The sequence below is a fragment of the Procambarus clarkii genome, chromosome 43, assembly GCF_040958095.1.
Source record: "Procambarus clarkii isolate CNS0578487 chromosome 43, FALCON_Pclarkii_2.0, whole genome shotgun sequence".
NCBI classification, from domain to species: Eukaryota; Metazoa; Arthropoda; class Malacostraca; order Decapoda; family Cambaridae; genus Procambarus; species Procambarus clarkii.
In genome coordinates this window covers 8,242,845-8,247,458 of record NC_091192.1, presented here as the reverse complement: position 1 = coordinate 8,247,458, position 4,614 = coordinate 8,242,845, and positions in this window count along the sequence as shown.

Here is a 4,614-nt window from a genome sequence, read left to right as displayed (position 1 = left end):
ACGGTCTCTTAGACAATGTTGTCCACTGATCATTAGTGCAAGAGTTAGTGATTACCATGCCATACTTAGCATACACATAATCAAAGATATTAAATCACAACATTATGAAAGGACAACAGTTAACATCCGTGATAATCTACACATGCACATCAAGCGCAAAATATTCGATTGGTATCAGTCATATGCATTTATTAATGTCAATGGCTTATATGAGGACCTTGTTAATGAAGTAACACAGTACTATGTTATATGGGTGAACCCTATGAGGGCCAAGAACTAAGACTAAAGGACAGCGGTGGTTCCGTGACTCACGTCTGAAGTCCATACATGATCATGTACTACATGTTGCTGAGCATTATAGAGCTCACAAAACAACTGAGTCGCTCAGTGCATTTCTTCAAGCTATCGCGCATTTAGGGAACTGAAAGAAAGTGTACGTAGTTAATACTGGAAACAATTCTTACTGGGCAACAATCACGCAACATCATCAACCCAAATGTGGGCCAAAGTTAAAAAGATCTCCAAACCTAATACCCCTCAACTTGCTCATCACTCCCCAATAGCTTATGCTGACATGCTGCTAGAACAGTATGCAAGCACTGCTTGCATATCGAATCTGCCCCCAAATTATACATCAACATCTTGCTAGTACTAATGTTGATCGGGGTTACAATATTGAAATTGCCTGTAGTGAAAGGGATCCAGATGATGCTTATGACATTTCTCTATTTGAGCTTGAAACTGCACTTAAGAAGGACAGAGCAACTTCTCCTTGGAAACGATGGCATAACGTATAATACCCTGAGGCTTCTTGCCGTCATACCTAACAGTCCGCTGCTAGAACTGCACAGACAAAGTCTACTCCAAGGTGTCCTACCTGATTGTTGGACCCAAAGCCTCATAATTCCTGTACCTAAGCCAAACTCGAACACATTTAGGCCGATATATAAACTTCTTGCGTGTGCAAGGTCCTTGAGAGGATTGTTCTCAGTAGGCTAATGTTGCAAATCAAAAGTCAAGTCACTTCTAACGTGCAGGGCTTTCTCCCTGGGAGAAGTACACAATTTTGTTTTACTGAGTACTTCATCAGACAGGAACTAAACACTCACGTCGCCTTTCTTGACCTCCAAGCTGCTTTTGACACACCTAATAGGGAACTCATCCAAGAGCAACTAGCTTTTTGTGAAGTCAGGGAAGATTTGTTGAAATGGATTAGGGATTATTTGAGTAACTGAACTGCCGCAGTCATCTATATGATGACTGCGTTAAGAGTAGTTATAATGCCTCCTTTGAATTAGTCACACCTCAGGGAGGAGTCCTCAGTCCTATGCTCTTCAATGTGCTGATGCATAGACTAATAGTTGACATACCTAAATAAGTCGATGAAACTGTCATCTGTTATGAAGACTATACTATGTAGACTATGCTCATCTGCTATGTCATTGTAAACAGTGACAACCGGCTGCAGACTTTCCTTGACATACTGCAAATAAATGTATTGAATGTGGGCTTCTCGTCTCCATAGATAAAACTAGGACCTTATGCCCTACAAAAAATCAGTAATCTTCCTGTTTTTAAAGTCAGTGATTATCACATTGAAAACTGCAGGCAGTACAAATACCTCGGTGTGAATATTAATAGTGACACTGTAAGTTAACTACAGTTCAAGCCTAAAGAAAGGCCAATACCTCCTAAAACGCTTGCTGGAAAGTACATTGGTATTAATGTCAAATATGCTAGAATGTTCTACATGATGATCATCAGTTCACTAGTCGACTACCATGCATTGCACCTTATTAGTTTCCCTAGCAATAGGCTGAAAACTTTACAGAAAATTCAAAATGAAGCAATTAGGATAATTCTTGGAGATGCCTGGAGATAATTCCCAGATGCATAAGAATCATAAACATGAGGGAGGAGATGAAACTCCCAAACATATGTGAAAGAGTTAGGCAGCTGAATACTACCTTCTGTGTAAGGGTGATGAGAGATTCAACATCACTCTTACTACTTAGTTTGTAGACGGGTGTAACACCATAAAGGTGTTTAGTTATATTTTATTTTACATATAACATGAGTCAGCCAGACAGGATATTTAAAGGTGCCAGATTGTCTGGTCTTTAACAATTAAAAAGTCACACCTATAGAAGTTAATGACCACAAGTTGACCAGGGGTTAGGTCGTGTGAATTTACCTGGCTTTCTGCTAAGCCGATAATTGCAGACAGTTGGTGGTGTTTTTCCATCAAACAAGCTGCTGTATTGGCATGGTAGGTAGAGAGCCTGAGGCTATCTTACTGGTAGGCAGAGCCTAGCTGCTCCTGATTCCTCATAAATACCCATGGAACTGTACACTCGAGAGCACATCACAGAGTGGATTGAAGATTGAGCCGCAGCGAGAGATAGTTCGCTGGTCGCGAGGCCACAGCCAGACCAGGCTATCGGCTGGGTGAGTCTCTGCCTGCCACCCCCCCCCTCTCTATCCAACTTAGACTCTCTATCCAACTTAGACTCAAAGAATTTGGTGAGTTTAACTTTAAGGTGACAAATTCTGTGTGTTTCCAACTTTCAGATGTTGTATGATTTTCAGAGGCAGTCGGCCGTAATGTTCTCAAATTCTTGTGTGGTGACTCATACTGTATATTATTGTTGTCAATTAGCATCCGAAGTTATGATTTAGATATTATATCCACATGAATGATGATCTAATGTTAAAAATATAATTAATAAACTTGTTGTTTAAATCGTTTTTAATTGTGTTCCCTAGATCTTAGATTTTCTGATATATTGCACGCTAGAGTGTAGAGCACTCTGAGCTTACTGGTTTAAAGAGTATGAGTACATTCTTACAGCAGATACAGCTGATACATGATACATATGATAAAAGCTTAAAGTACAGTCAAGTTCCATTTCTTGCCTTGTCTTGTTTGTACTGAATTTGAATGGGTGATAGCAGCTACACTTTTATGTTCACTCTCATCCCCTAACCTTTCTACTATTCTAGCACTCTTACTTTTCTACTCTTCTAATTCCTCCTTGATCTTAGTCTCTCCCTCTCATTCTAAACTTTCCCTTTTCCCTGACCACTCCTTCCTTACTCCTCCCTTCTTCCTCCCACCTCCCTTCTACCTACCTCCCTCACCCTCTGCCCTACGCCTCATTTTTTATTTCATTCCAATTCGTTTTCCAATAAGTTTCACGGGAAAGTGTTGCCAATGCACCAGCGGGCAACCAATATTCAAGCTGGTTGAGTAGAAGTGTTGCCAATCTCATTAAATTGAATATTCCTATTGTATCTGATATTTCATTATATCTGTACCCTGAAATATAAGTGTCTTACACGGCCATCAGCAACAGGAGCAAGGAAACCTCAGCACTTTTGAAAACAGCAACACTTGAAACCATTGATTCCTTTATAAATAACTTATGACCTCACGAGAACTATGCTTACGCTAATAAGTCTGTTCAAATGTCAACTGCAGCAGCCTGTAGAATATACAAAGACAACATATGTACACAGACCACAGGCGTGAGACTGAATAACTAACTGGTTTACCTCCACACATGCAGAATTAGCTGCACTACGACTTGCCACTAACACACTGAAGTAAAGGAGTAATTTTCAGTGATTCAAAGTCAGCTCTTCAGGCCCTTAAAAACCCAACATGCAAAATAGATAATAGGAATATTGTAACATCCATTATAAACAACATTGTTAATGCAAAGAGCAAGGGCTTCAATCTCATTTGTATGGATACCATCTCACATAGGTGTTGTCCAACATGATGACAGACAAGGCAGCTAAAACTGCATGTGGTAAGCATGAAATTTAATTGGATATGGGTATTCCAATCTTTTCTGTAAAAGCCGCAATATTTCAGGAAATTAAGGAAGACAGAATAGCAGTCTCCGTGGTGTAGTGGTAAGACACTCGCCTGGCGTTCCGCGAGCGCTTTGTCATGGGTTCGTATCCTGGCCGGAGAGGATTTACTGGGCGTCAATCCTTAACTGTAGCCTCTGTATAACGCAACAGTAAAATGTGTACTTGGTTGTAAAAACGATTCTTCGCGGCGGGGATCGTATTCCATGGACCTGCCCGAAACGCTACGCGTACTAGTGGGTGTACAAGAATGTAATAACTCTTGTATATATCTCAAAAAAAAAAAAAAGAGCAGTCACTGACACACAAAGGTCAGAAAGCACAAATATAAAGACATATGACATGTTTAGAACCGATAATTATATGAACGAGCAAAATAAAACATCCACTAGACAGTGTGACATTGTAATTGCCAAAATTAGGTTGGGATATCGATATCTATGGCAGGTGACATCGTTTCCATATCATATCATCGGCAGGTGATATGATTCCTGGAATGTTCCAGGAATGCTTGACTAAGAGCCTGGGAGTGAGAGATAACACGACACACATCTTCCACTCAAGGGTCTTTGAAGGCCAGATGATTTTCGTTTTTATCTCTAATAAAAAGTCAATATCAGATAAGGAAAAATGTTCATAACAGTTATGAAAATTGTAGTCGGCACCAGTGAGAAGCCTCAGCTGCTAACTTTTCAGGTGGCATCGGTTATGATATAACACAGGGGAGAATATAAG